Source organism: Budorcas taxicolor, chromosome 15, assembly GCF_023091745.1.
Source record: "Budorcas taxicolor isolate Tak-1 chromosome 15, Takin1.1, whole genome shotgun sequence".
Classification (NCBI taxonomy): Eukaryota; Metazoa; Chordata; class Mammalia; order Artiodactyla; family Bovidae; genus Budorcas; species Budorcas taxicolor.
The window spans coordinates 38,660,170-38,677,350 of record NC_068924.1 but is presented as its reverse complement, the minus strand read 5'-3'; the positions used below and the strand labels follow the sequence as shown (position 1 = coordinate 38,677,350).

Here is a 17,181-nt window from a genome sequence, read left to right as displayed (position 1 = left end):
CTCGAAACCCAAGTCCCTTCGCTGCCTCTCCGAACTGGGAGCCAGCGGCCGGAGCCCAGAACCCCACCCACGATCTCCCAGCAGGATCTGGGACGCCCAGACCACCGCCACAGCAGTTGAGCTCTCAAGCCCAGATTCGTCCTCCGCCCCCTTCCTCCTTCGCCCCCACCAAGCCCAGGCTCCGGCGCCGCCCCCACTGAGTTCCCCAACTGAGTCCAGTCACCCTCGAACCTGTAGTCCCCTTTGAGTGTCCAGGCACAGGCCAGGGCCAGCGACACCTTCGCTTCCTCCCCAACTAGATCCCTCCAGAGAGGTGTCTGTGGCTGCGGCCGCTCGAGCGGCTGCGGCTACTAAAGCCGCCCCAGCAGGTTACAGGCCGGCTCCAGGCTGCTTCTCGCGAGATCCCTCAGATCGAATAGGCGAGATTAGCTGAGTCGTCGCGAGAATAGAGCGGGGCCCAATGTAGTTGGGCGGGGCTCAGAGGGTGCCGGCGGTTGAGGGAGTGGCAGCCCGGGGTGGGCGTTCAGCCTGGGGGCTGGTGCCACAAAATGGGAAGCGCTTGTGTCCACAGACGTCAGAATCTACTGCGATCCTCGAGCCTGAGTGGCTGCGAGCTGTCACCTCCAAATCTTTCGATGCCACATTTTCCCTTGATTTCTTGTTACCGTTAGAAAAAAGCGGACATCCCAGAGTTGGAGAAATACCTAAGGACTCTGAGTTTACTCAAAGAAGGCGTTTTCCTCAACTGGGTGAACTCCGAACGCCTTTGCCGGCTCAGCTGGCAGTTATTAACCGATCTGACTTAAGGAAGAACGGTTTTCGTCAGAGCCATCCTCTATTTCCTATCGTCCGCAGCTGTTTGTTTTTAACACTGGGTGAGCGGGAATCCGTGTACTAGCTGGAACTTGTGCAGCTGGGCCTCTATGGAACATCTATAGCAACGTGGATGGCATATTGCTCCTTGCGGCAGAAGGTTGCCAGTCATAGGGTTTCGGTCACTCATCTTTACTGTCTGTCAAATGCTGGACTACACAAATGGAAAAAATGAAAGAAGGTCTCTGATCTCAAAGCTCACGCCCTGGGAGCGAGACCCACCCTGAAACAGATAATCCTGTTAAACTGTGAAAGTGAAGTCGCTCAGTCGTGTCCGACTCTTTGTGACCCCATGGACTGTAGCCTGCCAGGCTCCTCTGTCCATGGGATTTTCCACGCAATAGTACTGGAGTGGATTGCTATTTCCTGCCCCAGGGGATCTTCCCGACGCAGGGATCGAACCCAGGTCTCCCGCATTTTAGAAGCGTTACGGTCTGAACCACCAGGGAAGTCCTATGTTAAATTGTGGTAAAGGCCAAGTTATAAGCTGTGAGAGGAAGGAACCGACTTGGCCTGCCATGTTGAGGAAATCTCCAACAGGGAATGACATTTGAGCTGAATCTTGAAGGATAGGTAAGAGTTCCCCAGTTCTGAGAAGAGTGGGAGGAGCATTCGTTCCCCAGAGGAAGCGAAGAGGGAGAGGACCGGGTTTGAGTAATTTGCTATGAAAACAGATTTTGCGGAAAGAACTTTGTTGAAAACCTGTTAATCACTGTTTAGTTGGGAAGAGAAAACTCCGTGACTCCTTCATGTGATAACAAAAACGTTTTTTCAAACGAGTATTCATGGAGATGAGCAGTTGACCTGCACAGTAGAGGATAGGGCACATCCTCCTCCACATCTCAGGCCACCTACATATGAGAGACCTAAGGGAAACAGGTTATTGTCATAGTTGTGTTAGTCTCCCAGTCGTGTCCCACTCTTTGGACCCCATGAACTGTAGCCTTCCAGGCTCCTCTGTCCATGGAATTCTCCAGGAAAGAATACTGGAGTAGGTAGCCATTCCCTACTCCAGGGGATCTTCCCAACCCATGGATGGAACCCTGGTCTCCTGCATTGCAGGCAGATTCTTTACTATCTGAGCCACCAGGGAAACAGGTTATTATCATAGTACACCAAATTATCATTGCCACCTTCTGCTAATGTGGAAATCTTCAAAGATTTCTAAGAAAGAAAATCTAATAGTTTTGTAATACAGGTATATCTCATGAAGAAACCTCAAGAAAACCCTCAGGCAACAAAACAACAACAAACACCCCATTAACCTTTATGTATTACCATGGCTTTCTTCTGTAAGACAAGATCAAGAGAAGAAATTCTACAGTCCAAGTTAAGGTTCGTGAGATCTGTCAAACAGGAATTATTTCCCTGTATCAAAATAAAAGCTATCATTGCCTAAAGAGGGGCTTCTTTGGTGGCTCAGATGATAATCAATCTGCCTGCAGTGCAGGAGACCTGGGTTAGATCCCTGGGTCTGATCCCTGGGTCAGGAAGATACCCTGGAGAACAAAATGGCTGCCCACTCCAATATTCTTATCTGGAGAATTTCATGGACAGAGGAGCCCAACAGACTTACAGTTCATGGGGTCACAAAGAGTCAGACATGACTGAATAGTTTTCACTTTTTGTTTCCTAAAGAGAGACCCTGATATTCTACTGTAGTATTTCTGCCAATCTCCCTTTAGACATTATTTTCATACTATCCAACCTTCCCAGGTGGTGCAGCAGGTTAAAGAATTTGCCTGCAATGCAGGAGACACGAGTTGGATCCTTGAGTGGGGAAGATACCCTGGAGAAGGAAATGGCAACCCACTCCACTATTCTTGCTTGGAAAATTCTATGGACAGAGGGCCTGGTGGGCTACAGTCCATAGAGTCACAAAGAGTCGGACACAACTGAGCAACTGAGCACACACACATGTATATGTATACTATACATACATTTGGCTCACCCTACGCTCCATACAAATAAGCCTAAGTCATAAACAAATGCTGAATTATTATGTTATACACCTGAAAATAATATAAATTATACCTCAATTTTTTAAATTAAAAACTTTAGAAAAAGTACTTCAGACTCTTGTGTGTGCCAGTCAGGGGCTCTGCTTATCATAATTCACACAGTTGTTGAGAGTCCCTTTGATAGCAAGGAGATCAAACCAGTCAGTCCTAAAGGATATCAACTCTGAATACTCATGGGAAGGACTGATGCTGAAGCTGAAGCTCCAGTACTTTGGCCACCCGATGCAAAGAGCCAACTCACTGGAAAAGACCCTGATGCTAGGAAAGATTGAAAGCAGAAGGAGAAGAGGGTGACAGAGGATGAGATGGTTGGGTGGCATCACCACTTTAGTGAACATGAACTTGGGCAAACTCCAGGAGTTGATGAGGGACTGGGAGGCCTGGCTTCCACGGGGTCACAAAGAGTCAGACACGACTTGATGACTGAAACAGTAACAATTCCAAGTTCTAGGAATTTTCCAGAGAACACTGGAAGAATTAGTGAAAGATTTCAGATGAAGTATGGAACTTTTATTCCATTTTAGAATCAGGTCAAGTCATTTTACCTTGCTTTGAAGGACCTACAGTTCATTTCACTCTGTTATTTTTTTTTTTAAAGAAAAGAAAATCTAATAAAGCTATCATTGTCATTTTTTTAAAACAAGCAACTTTTTGGGGCATAGTAGCAGCTTTACACCTAGTAGATAATGCTATTGATCAAAAACTTTTGTACAATAATTTATAAATGCTAGCTGACTGAATGAGCTAAGGTACAGACCCTTAATACAAGTCTTCTTTCCACAATATCAATCTATATATCAAAGAGGTCAAAACAGAAATAGAGAAATTTCATAGACAATGAACAGACAAGTTTTTTCAGTTGTCTATATTATCGTACCTCATAGCATGCTAACACAAGTTTGTTTCCAAGGCAGATAAGGTAGACCTCTAGTTGAATATTTGTTCAAAGAATGAATGATAAGCCACATACCCAGAATCCTATTTAACTTTAAAGCCTTAGATTTCTTTGTACTATTTAAGCACTGTCACCTAACATCAGGAACAGGAAAATCATACACACAAAAAATCTGTATCTCTATTCAGCAAATATATTTATTGATCAAGACTGTGTATAGGAATGTAAGGGGAGATAACAGACATTATCAATATACAGGTTCTACTGAAAAAAAAAAAAGAGGTGTAATTAAATAACAAAAGGAAAACAAGTTGGGTCATACAGAGATAGAGAAATTGCACTGTGGGAGGTCAGAAATAGGAAAGATGATTTCCAACTGAAAATATGAAAAAGGTGCAGAAAAGGGGAGGAAAAGAAGAATGTTTGTCTTAGAGGCTGTAAAGAATAGATAGGAGTCTGGCTTGAAGCTATGGTAGGAAAGGGCATTCCTATGGAAAGATCAACAAAGGCATATAAATAGCTAAACTCAATGTTTTGTAGGGTCCTCAGTCACATGCATGCTTTAGCCATGTCCAGCTCTTTGTGATCCATGGATCACAGCCCACCAGGCTTTTCTGTCCATGGGATTCCCCAGGCAAGAATACTGAAGTGGATTGCCATGCCCTCCTCCAGGGGATCTTCCCCATTTGGGATCGAACCCTTATCTCCTGCATTGCAGGCAGATTCTTTACTGCCAAGCAATCGAGCCATCAGGAAAGCCATTATGTAGGGAGAACAGTAGCAATTAAAAAGAATAAGAAGATTGAAATTGGGACAAAAAGACCTTGGAATGTTAGATTAAAAGTAAAAGTTTATTAACTTTTTCTGTAACTTATTAGCTGGTGATAGAGTGAAATCTCAGATCTTTCACAGTTTTTGACAAATGCTTTCAGGCTTTCTTTGTGGAAATTGACAAGCTGATTCAAAAATTTATGTATAAATGTAAAAGTTCTAGAATAGCTAAAAGAATTATGAAAAAGTACAAAGCTGAAGAACTTAACACTTCAAGATTTCAAAACTTACTACAATGCTATAGGAATCAAGACAGTGTGCTATTCAACATTGTAAATCAACTGTACTACAATAAAAAAAATTTTTTTTATGATGTGGTATTGGCAATGAGCTAACAAAATACATCAATGGAATAGAATTGAGAGTCCAGAAATGAACCCTTACATTTATGGTTGATTGATTTTCAGCAAATGCACCAATACCATTCACTTCAACGAGGAAGATAGCTTTTTTAAAATCATGGTGTTTGATGCCAGGACAGTTAGATATTTGTATAAAAAAAAGCTAATACAAACAAAAACTTAGATCCTTATTTCAAAAGAAATTAACTTTAAATGGAACATAGACCTAAATATAAAAACTAAAACTATAAATTTGCTAAAAGAAATTAGAGGGAAAATCTTGATCAGTTTGGGTTTAGGCAAAGAATTCCTAGATATGATACCAAAATCACAAAGCATAAAAGAAAAAATTGAAATTGGGCTTCACTAAAATAGAATTTGTTTTAGTTTATGCTTCAGAAGATAGTATTAAGAGGATGAAAAGACAAAGCATAGACTGAGAGAAAATGTTTGCAAATCATACAAAGGATGTGTACTCATAATATGTAAAGAACTCTTACAACTCGCTAATAAATAAGACAACCCAATTTAAAAACTGCAAAGACTTGCAAAGACATTTATATGCAGACATACTAATTAGCACAGGAAAGGGTGCTAAATGTCATTAGTCATTAAGTAAAAGTAAATCAAAACCACAATGAAATATACTACATCCACACTGGAATGCATATAATATATCAGACACAAGTGTAGATGAAAATAGGGAGAAGAGTCCTTATACAGTGCTGGCATGAACATAATTATATTACAGCCACTTTGCAAAAATTTTGGTAGATTTTTAAGTTAAATATAGACTTACCATACTATACAGAAAATAAAGAGTTGTTACTAGGAAGCATCTACCCAGTCAGAGACTTAATTTTTCAGCTGTCCCACCCTTCTTTACAATATTAAGTATGGTTCCATGACTACATTATAATCAGTGAAATATGAAGAGATGATGTCACCTTCCCAGGCTTGACCAGTAAAAACTTCCCACGTGGCATTCTTTTTTCACTTCCAGTTATCTGGATAGGTGACCGTTAGGGCTACCATGGTAGAAGTTGAGTTCCTGGCTATCCTATTGAATTGTTCACCTGCCTAGTAGTATAACATTTCAGTAATATTATGTGAACAAGAAATAAAATACTATTTAATTTAGGTGGGTGTATATTTGGGATCTATTAGAGCAATTTGCTCACCCTAACCAATTCAGAGATGAGTACCTTTAAATGGATAAAAAGGTGACTGGTAAAAACCTAACAATATGGAGCAAGGGCTTAGCCATAATGGATAGTGAGAAAATAGACACCACAGGCTAGAAAAATAGAACCTTTGCTATGCAGACCATAAATATGAAAAATATTTATTAGACCATCCAATCTAATCAAGGGATATTGATTTTCTATAAAGAAGAGCAAAGGAATAATGATAAAGTGAGGATGAAGGGAATGTGATTAAGGAAGGGCTTACAAGGAATTTCTGAGGTAGTAACAATTCTCTTTCACGATCTAAATAGTGAGTAAATTTTTTTTCCTTAAAAATCTATATATATGTACAATAAATTTTCTATGTACAATAAATTTTACTATTTTAAAAAGTAAAAACACATCAATATGAAGTAGATTTTATTCCAGGCATGCAAAAATATTTAATTTATTACATTAATGAACTAAAGGTGAAAAGTTACATATTTTTTGAGAAACAGCATTTTATAAGGTTCTTTTATAATTTCAAAAGAACCCTTAGAAAACTAGTTACATAAGGGAATGTCATCAATATTTAAAGGCCATTGTCTTGTTGAGAAATTATATGTATATTCCTATTAAGGTCCAGAATATGATAAGGAAGCACATTCATTCATTAACATGGTATTGAAGTACTAGATAATAATATTAAAAAAAGAAAAAGAGGTGTAATCATAGGGAGAAAACAGAGAACAGTGTCATTTTTTGAGATTATGTGATCATCTACATAGAATAGCAAATGTAAATAAGATATTAGAATTAATATGACAGTTCAGCAAGTTTCTTGGTAATAAAAGAAAATTAGAAAAATGAACAATGTTTCTCTATACCAAAATTAACCAATTAGAAAATATAATAAACATTTAGATACCTTTCACATTAACCATTTAGAATTTAGCAATTAACAAAGGATACATAAGATTTTTCTACAAAAAAATGTTTAAACTCTATTTGAAGTGAAGTGAAGTGAAGTCGCTCAGTCGTGTCTCTTTGCGACCCGATGGACTGTAGCCCGCCAGGCTCCTTGGTCCGAGGATTTTCCAGGCATGAATACTGGAGTGGGTTGCCATTTCTTTCTCCAGGGGATCTTCCTGACCCAGGGATGGAACCCAGGTCTCCCATTAAATCCTTATGGCAGAAAGTGAAGAGGAACTAAAAAGCCTCTTGATGAAAGTGAAAGAGGAGAATGAAAAAGTTGGCTTAAAGCTCAACATTCAGAAAACGAAGATCATGGCATCTGATCCCATCACTTCATGAAAAATAGATAGGGAAACAGTGGAAACAGTGTCAGACTTTAGTTTTTTGGGCTCCAAAATCACTGCAGATGGTGACTGCAGCCATGAAATTAAGACGCTTACTCCTTGGAAGGAAAGTTATGACCAACTTAGATAGCATATTCAAAAGCAGAGACATTACTTTGCCAACAAAGGTCCGTCTAGTCAAGGCTGTGGTTTTTTCAGTGGTCATGTATGGATGTGAGAGTTGGACTGTGAAGAAAGCTGAGAGCCAAAGAATTGATGCTTTTGAACTGTGGTGTTGGAGAAGACTCTTGAGAGTCCCTTGGACTGCAAGGAGATCCAACCAGTCCATCCTAAAGGAGATCAGCCTGGGTGTTCTTTGGAAGGGATGATGCTAAAGCTGAAACTCCAGTACTTTGGCCACCTCATGCAAAGGGTTGACTCATTGGAAAAGACTCTGATGCTGGAAGGGATTGGGGGCAGGAGGAAAAGGGGACGACAGAGGATGAGATGGCTGGATGGCCTCACCAACTCGATGGACGTGTGTTTGAGTGAACTTCGGGAGTTGGTGATGGACAGGGAGGCCTGGCGTGCTGTGATTCATGGGGTTGCAAAGAGTCAGACATGACTGAGTGACTGAAATGAACTGAACTGAACTGAAATTCTTGCCTGGGAAATCCCATGGACAGAGCAGCCTCAGGGGCTACAGTCCATGGAGTTACAAGAGTTGAACACAACTTAGCAACTAAACCACCACCACCACCAAAGTAGATTAGAATGAGTGAAAACATTTACTATGTTGATGAATAGGACAATATAATAAAGTGACAATTCTTAAAATTAACATTTAATTTTAATACAATCCAGATAAAACTGCAGCTGGATTTTTTAGAAAAGAACTCAAACTCAGTGTAACTATTGAATAGTAAAATAGAGGTTTATAAAGAAGAATATGTGTGTGCGTGTACATAAAGTATGCAGGAACAGGCAAATACATCAATATAACAATAAATACATAGAATTCAAAAACAAACCTATGTTGGACTTTCCTGGTGGTCCATTTGTTAAGAATGCACCTGCCAATGCAGGGAACATGGATTCGATCACTGGTCCAGGAAGATTCCACACGCCACTGGGCAGCTGAGCCTGTGCAACACAACTACTGAGCCCACATGTGCTAGAGCTCATGTTCCACAACAAGAGAAGCCACAACACAAGAAGCCCATGCAACTAAAGAAAGCCCATGTGCAGAAACAAAGACCCAGTGCAGCTATAAATAAATAAATACACGTATCTTTAATAAATAAATAAAGAAACCTCTGTTAGCAAAGTCAACAATATGGTGGAATAGAAAGTCCTAGCCCTTGGTTCCTCACAGAAACACTGATTTAGCAGTAGTATATGAAGCAAAGTATCTTTATGAGAAGTCTAGGATCCAGTTAAGAAGTTGCAGTACCCTGGCTTAGTTGCTCAGTTGTGTCCAACTCTCTACTACCCTATGGACTGCAGCCTACCAGGCTTCTCTGTCCAAAGGGATTCTCCAGACAAGAATACTGGTGTGGGTTGCCATACCTTCCTCCAGAGTATCTTCCCAACTCAGGGATCAAACCCAGGTCTCCCGCATTGCAGGCAGATTCTTTTCCAGTTGAACCACCAAGGAAGCCCTCAGTACCCAAGAGAAGCACAAAATCAATAACAGCTGTATTGAAATGTGCCCATGGCAGAAAAAAACTAGAAAAAGACCAGATCCCTGTTTGACATTCTGCTAACAGAATTTATGCCTTACCTGCCTTAGGCACTTGGAGAGGGGTAATCAGGACAGCCTGTTCTCTTGACTCCAGTGTCTGGACATCTCCAGGATCCAGAGAATCCAGACCAACATGGCCTTGAGGAAACTGATGACTGAGATCAAAGCGGTGATGCCTGTGCTGAGATTCTATGTAAGAATGACTCTAAATCTGGCTGTAAACAGTAACTTCCTCTTATTCTCTTAATGACTTGCAGAGCATTGAAGGAGGTAGTTTCAGACAAGACCACCAGCGGATGCCAAAACATATATTTCTGCTGCTTGTGTCCTGCGGTTGTTCTGCTTCACTTCTGGCTGTCATTATTAGGAGGCGGAAGTTGAATAAATGCTGAAATTGTCTGTGGTTGTTTGCAGGGAATCTGCATATCATGAATGACCTTATCAGGTCTGGGATTTTGAGTTGTGAGCCCCAGGCAGAGACATTAAGTCACTGCCAGTACAGAAACCAGGACTATTCTCCATGTGAGCTCAAACTTAAAGATGAGGATTTTTCTGGATTGGCACCTGAAAACCATTTTATTCTTCAATGCCTCTGATGGTTCTCATTTATACATCTTCGCAAATATGTCTTATCTTGGAGCCTCCTGTACCAACCCTTTTCCCCTGGGATTCCAAGACAGGAAGAAAACATGTAACCTGTGAAGATTTGTGCCAAGAAAGCTACAAATATTAAAATTTGGCCATAGTCCTTTCAAAGAGATATGTGATCTCTTATCCCAAAAGAAAAGTGTATAGCATGAAACTAATGGATCATATGCCGCCAAGCTCTTTTGATATTACTGTGAGTTTACATGATTGAGAAAATTATCTTTTTTTTTTTTAAACAGAAAATGAAGCCTTAGGATAAGAATTGCTAAAACAAAATAATTGATTTTAAAACCTAAGTCTAAATACTGGGCTTTGCCTGGGATGAAGTTGAACTAAACCCAAGAGGCTCATAGTTTAAGGTGTTGACCTAAAATAAATAAACTGTTAGTCATTTCTCCAGCAAAAAAAAAAGGAATTACAGTTCAGGATCTGCAACCATGGTGAGCAACATGTAAGTCTTCACACAGCAAGGGAAGGAGAACCCTTTCACAGAAGGGAAACGGAAGTTGGGAGAGCTATAATAAACAGTCCAGAACCTTTCATTGGCCAAGTTGTTGGCAGGAGAGAAAAGATCAGCCAGTTGGGCCCTGCTTTGGAAGCAGGGCATTAGAGCTCCCCCTTCTGGTCTCCTGATGATTTGACGTTTCTGTTTATTAATTTTTTTTTTTTACATTTTCCTCTTTTAATCTTGATCTCTCCTTGAAAAAAATCACTGATCAAGGGTCAGGTTTTCTGATTTTATCAGCTCCCTGTCCCTCAATGTCAGGAAAGACTTTTCCTGAGTATAGTGTCTCACCTCAGAAAAAGTACACAAATTGGAAACCTATTGAAGTCACATTTGAGTAATAAAGAATGTAAGTGAGAGAACTTTCAGGCACTTTTTCTCTGAAGTTTATATATTATCAAGATATTAGGCATTGGAGATCACCTGAAGCATTATGTCATCATCAAGTTTGGCAGACAGACTTCCAACAGGCATGGTCCAGATAGCTTTGGAAAACTATCTCATCAAAAGTTGTCTGCTTCAGTTCCAGGAATCTTTACTTTCAGATCACTAGATAATGTGCAGGTCTGGTCAGTGCTTTCTTTAGATGTGTCACATGAATCTCCAAGTCTTTTCCCTGGAGTTTGGTAGCACAAAGATTGGTTTTGCAGTATCTGATAGGGGCCTTTCCAGCAAGGTTAAAGAGGGTCTTCATGGAGATGCCTTTTCCAATAGACAAAATCTCCAGTTGGCAAAGTATGATGCTTAAGGTCTTCCTCTTCCAGGAATGCGTGGTGAAAAGAATGCTCTGTGATTATTTGTAATAGAAGCAACTAGATCTTTGCAATATTGGAGTATCTTTCCTTTCATCAGTGGTGGGTCAAAAGAGGCAGGAGCCAAATGCATTGAGCATCCTGTGACTGTCCCAAAGGGTGAGATTTGATGTGTTCCAAAAAGGGTGGATCTGAGATTTAGAAGGACCACCAGCAATGCTTTTGGCCAAGGTCTTTGGAGGACCTCTACAAATTTTGTCAGTTGAATTGGGAGTGAGGGTGGCATGTGGAATCTTAGTTCCCCAACCAGGGATTAAACTCATCCCCCCCTGCGGTAGAAGCCTGGAGTCTTAACCACTGAACTACCAGAGAAGTCCCTGTCAATTGAATCTTAATAACACTGTGTACATTAAACCGAATGAGAGGATTGAGCACAATGAAGCTGTTACAAAACCAGCCAAACAGAGCAGACTGATAGAAGTACCTGACCAATAAAATGGGTTCCTTGATTACTATGAAGTTCAAGAGCAGTTTCCTAGGTAGGGATAATCCTATCCAAAAGGACTTTAGCCACAGAACAGGCAGTAGTCCATCAGTCCAGTGTGAAAAACATATAGACCATTACTAAAACATGTATATCCATGAGATGGAGGAAGCTGTATTAAATCCATTGGCCAGAACTCAAATGGTCCATTAGGCAATTTAAAATGTCTAAGAGCTACAAACAGACTTTCCTGGGTTGTATTTAGAGCAAGTGGGACAAGTAGGGTAGGGACTTTTTTGTAGCTTTGTTTATGTTTCTTCACCAACAATGATGCATGAATGCTATCATTTTGTGAATAGAGCAATCGTTTAATGCATGTATAGTGGTTAGCAGTGGGAATTTTAGAGTTTCTGGCAGGACTAGGATGTTATTTGGTTTGAATCAGAGATTTCTCTTTTTTTTTCAAACCAAAAACTGTGTATTTTCAATCTTGTTTTTTCTTGTCTGAGGCCAACTATTGGGCTTCTCTAGTCAGTTGCCTAATCTGACAATATTTGGGGAAATATCCCTCTGGATCGTGACAGAGATTTGATTTCTCTTGGTTCCTTTAAGGGCAGCATTTCTTATGGAAATATCAGCAAAGTGGTTTTCCTTAGCTTCCAGAGAGTCAAGTTTAGAATGCCCTGGAATCTTAATAGTAGCTAAAGTGGCAGGTAAAAGTATTACATCCAACAATTCTTGAACAAAGGGACCATTTAACATTTCATATCTACTAGAAGTACGGAAGCCATGTTGCTTCCAAAACATTCCAAAGCTATGAGCTATTCTGAGAGTATATCTGTTATCAGTATACATATTAGAAGTTTTGCCCTTGACTAAAGCACAAGCCTGGGTAACAGTGTACAATTCAGGCTGTTGGGCCAAAGTCTAGGTCTAGACTCATCAGTATCAAAAGGAGTTGCAATAGACTATGCAGCGCAATGTTTGCCACTGCCATCTTTTGAATAAGAACCATCAGTGAACCATGAGAAACCAGTGTTACATAGAGGAATTGCCTGTAGATTGTCACCAGGAGTCAGGAGGTGACCTATCAGTGTTAAGCAGTCATGAGGGATGTCATTGGTGGTGGAGAGAAGAGTACTAGGATCAAAGGTTGTTGTTGTGCAGTTGCTAAGTCATGTTCCACTCTTTGTGACCCCATTGACTGTAGCCCGCCAGACTCCTCTATCCATGGAATTTTCCAGGCAAGAATACTGGAGTGGATTGCCACTGCCTACTCCAGGGAATCTTCCTGACTCAGGCATCAAATTTGCATCTCTTGTCTCTCCTGCATTGGCAGGCGGATTCTATAAACAATAAATGCTGGAGAGAGTGTGGAGAAAAAGGAACTAGGACATGGAAGCAACCTAGATGTCCATCAACAGATGAATGGATAAAGAAGTTGTAGATAAAGATACATATATTCCATATATAATGGAATATTACTCAACCATAAAAAGGAACACATTTGAGTCAATCGGATGAGGTAGATGAAACTAGAGCCCATTATACAGAGTAAAGTAAGTCAGAAAGAGGAAAACAAATATTGTTTATTAATGCATATATATGGAATCTAGAAAGATGGTACTGATGAACCTATTTTCAGGGCAACAGTGGAAATGCAGACGTAGAAAACAGACTTGTGGACACAAAGGGGAAGGAGAGGGTGGGATGAATGGAGCAATTTTTTGATGATGACCATTCTGACCAGTGTGAGGTGATGTCTCATTGTAGTTTTGATTTGCATTTCTCTAATGATGAGCGATGTTGAGCATCTTTTCATGTGTTTATTACCATCTGTATGTCTTCTTTGGAGAAATGTCTGTTTAGGTCTTCTGGCAGGTGAATTCTTTACCACTACACCACCGGGGAAGCCCAACTAAATACCAAACCTGGGTTTGGGCAAACTGCATTCTTTCCTTGGCAACTGTATGTCCCTTTAAAGCTGAAAGCTTTAGCCTATTCCTGTGAAGAGGCTTGAGAAGGAGAGCAAAGAGATTTCATTCACATGTTACAACAAAATAGAACTTCTAGTGAACTTTTTATCACCTGGATAAGTCTTCAACATTTGTGAGCAATAGGTAAGTCCTAAGGCATTATTGTCCATGTGAATTGTTTTTCAAGTGAAGTAAAAGGAAGGTGTTGACTAGTTTTATTGGCTGAACTACTGAAGAATGCACTGAATAAATCAATTACAGTAAAGAAACCACTTCCATTGGGAATGGATATTAGCAGTGTATGAGGTTTAGGAACAGAAGTGTGTTGGGACAACAAAGCTGTTTATTAGTCAAAGGTCCTGGATAAGCACCCACCCTGTAAAAGACATCAAAGTGAAGTGAAAGTTACTCAGTCGTGTCCAACTCTTTGCTACCCAATGGACTATACAGTCCATGGAATTCTCCAGGCCAGAATACTTGGAGTGGGTGCGTTTCCCTTCTCTAGGGTATCTTCCCAACCCAGAGATTGAACCCAGGTCTCTTGCATTGCAGGTGGATTCTTTACCACCTGAGCCACAAGGAAAGTCCAAGAACACTGGAGTGGGTAGCCTATCTCTTATCCAGTGGATCTTCCCAACCCAGGAATTGAACCAGGGTGTCCTGCATTGAAAGCGATTCTATACCAACTGAGCTATCAAGGGGTTATTTAATTCACCTGGTTGGTTACTTTAATGACAACTGTCAAGTTCTAGAATTATTTATCCTTTATCCTTCTGGAAGAAAAAAATTCCAGCATGATACTTCTCTAAGAAATCTAAGCCTGATATGTGAATGGGGTTGAGGCAATAAGAAGAAAAGGGAGTATAGCTCTCAAAGGGCCAAACAAAAGGAAACAGGTTCGGAGACAGGCATCTCTTGAGGCTGAATAGTGATCCCCCCCCCCCCCCCCCCCCGCATTTGAACTGATTTAGTACTTTGAGGCAGGTTCTGTTTTATATTAGTGAAGTTGAGCAGCAGAGAGTGTGGTTCTGGTGTCAGTTAGGACTGGAAGAAATTTATACCCAATCTGGAGAAACATTTCTCCTAGCAGATTAAGATGGATATTTGGGAAAAGCTCCTGTAGTTTCTCAGAGCCCCACCATCAAGGACTGGGAGGATGTTGGAAAGACTTGTCAGAAGGCCAAAGGTGCCTGAAACACTTAAATGTATGGTGCTGTCGTTTAGTTGCTGTGTTAGCCCATCAGGCTCCTCTGTCAGTGGGATTTCCCAGGCAAGAATACTGGAGCAGGCTACCATTTCCTTCTCCAGGGAATCTTCCCTATTCAGGGATCAAAACCACATCTCCTGTATCTCCTACATTGCAGGTAGATTCTTTACCACTGTGCCACCTAGAAAGTCTTTTCCCAGTGTTCTAATTCTTTGCAATAATAGAAACTAGAAGGGTTTTGATTACAGAGTCTTTGTTTGCTGGATTTGAAGATTAAAAATTAATCTTAATTTTGCTTTGTTTGTTTGGTTTTTTTTTTGGTCATTCCACATGGCTTGTAGTATTTTAGTTCCCTCGCTAGGGATCTAACCCAGGCCATGGCACTGAAAGCCCTGAGTCTTTTTTTTTGTTTTTAAACTTTTATTTGCATTTATTTTTTTGCGGCATTTATTCCTGGGCCATAAGTTTTTGTTTCTTCAGTTCCTTCTGGGATATCTTTTTCTTCTGTGCAATCTCCTCTTCTGGTTTAGGAACAATCTGTTATTTTTCAGTAAGGATCATCTCAATGTGCCAGGGAGAGCTCACGTAGGGGTTGATCCAACCGTGAGCTCTGTAAGTCCTGCGCCGTCTCTTGGGGACTTTGTTCACTTGGATGTGCTCAGTGACCAGAGAATCTACATCTAAGCCCTTAAGTTCAGCATTACTCTCTGCATTTTTGAGCATGTGTAGTAAAAATTCAGCACTCTTTTTGGGCCATCGACCCTGAGTCCAGCCCCACTGTTTGGCCTGTGCACACCTACCAACTCCACCGTTGGAATGCCGGAATGGCACACATTGCTTCTTTAACGTGACATCCTTCAGGTACTTGGTGGCTTTTCGGATATGCATACCCGTTATGGCCTGGGCAATTTCACGAGTGTTCTTAAAGTGTACATGAAGATTTGAACCTCTTGATTTGCATGATTTTGTGGGGTTTTCTGGGTCAAGTGAATAGCGCACCATTTTTAGGAGTCACCTCAGGCCGCTTACCGGAAAAGGAAGCAGCCCTGAGTCTTAAACACTGGACTACCAGGGAATTCCCTCCCTAGTGGTATTTCTTTTAGGTGAATCATCTAGAGTGCAAGAGAGCAAGTTTATCAGATTAAGTAAGTCTGGAGTGGACATAGTTTCCCATTCCACCCTGATCCTTTTTACTAGATAGGAAAGATTCTAGTTCAACTCCTTAATAAACATAAAGTTAAAGCTACCCAGGTGGAATATGGAATAAACATCTGAAGGAAGACCAGAATTTTCTTTAAAGTAATCTGAAGTCAATTGTAATAGTCATGAACAGATTCATCAGATATTTTGTGCAAACCTAAAGTTTGCTGCAATCAACAGGCTTTGGAAAAGCCCTAGGAATTGCTCCATGAAGTTACTCAGCAACTGTCCGAACCTGATCTTTTAACGAATTAGCAGCTGGTCTTCCAGTTGCAATTCTAGAGACCTTTCAGGATATTTCCAATTGGGAATTTTCTTTCTTTTCTTTTTTTTAAACAAAAACCTTTATTTTTCAGGAATCTGAGTAGTCTTTTGCTTTACATGCCCTGTTTCTTGGGGCTCATTTCCAAGGGCGGACAACCCGAAATAGCCTTAAGTGCACTCTTCTACCCACCACAGCCTTGACTTCCCAAGGTTGCTAATCCGGATTCTTATTCCTCTTTCTCATCCGCTCCTCCTCCTCTTCCTTCTCCTTTTCCAATTAGCAATTTTCACAGTGCTGGGTAGGCCTGGCCTTTACCAGCAAGCATATGAACTAAGTCAGAGAAACAAGATTGCCAAGTTTGAAAAACTATATTTAATTCCTCAGCAAATCTGTGAAGATCTTCAGTTACTTTGGGAAAATCTTTGACTATGGCTTATAATTCACCTTTAGTCCAGGGAATATAAGAAATTCAGGGTTTAGCCGTTGGGTCCTCAGAAGGCTTAATTTTAAGAGGACAGGTTCTGATAAATTCAGAGGAAAAGGGAGTGGGGAGTGTTTTAAAGAAATAGGACAGTTCAGTGAGAGAATTAATATGGGGGAGCTGAGGGTGTGGAGAAGGTGTGGGTAGTACAGAAGGGAAGGTGAAGCCTGATCATAAGGAGCCAAAAGGAGGAGCATGAGGCTTCTGAAGTCACTTTATCTTTCCTTAGTTGCTTGTTTGCTTCAGTTAATCTTAAAATCCTACTTTGTAAAGAGGCAATTTTAGGGTGCTGGTGATATTCGGAGGCTTCAAAATACCAATCAAAATAGGCATTTCATTCAGTTTTGGAAATCTTAGCGCTATAGTAATCCAAATTGGTTTTAAGAAGATTGAGTTTGGGGATTTCAAAAGTTCCCCATAACAACCATTGATATTCTAAATTGTCTTTGGTAGAGTCAGTTCACTTTATTAAAAATGCATGTGAGGAAGGA

General features: G+C 40.6%; 1 protein-coding gene and 1 pseudogene across 4 annotated transcripts in view; both read right to left on the bottom strand.

Moving 5' to 3' along the window:
* Positions 1-360, bottom strand: part of BTBD10 (BTB domain containing 10) — a 77,193-nt gene extending 76,833 nt beyond the window's left edge. For 2 of the 4 annotated variants that reach the window (XM_052652668.1, XM_052652670.1), the window contains exon 1: positions 232-360. The gene's annotated coding sequence lies outside the window, so the exon portion shown is untranslated. The remainder of the gene's footprint in view (positions 1-231) is intronic. The other 2 variants (XM_052652671.1, XM_052652669.1) reach the window with 2 other exon arrangements.
* Positions 361-15,191: 14,831 nt separating this feature from the next.
* LOC128060458 (60S ribosomal protein L17-like) lies at positions 15,192-15,779 on the bottom strand (annotated as a pseudogene).
* Positions 15,780-17,181: the final 1,402 nt, after the last annotated feature.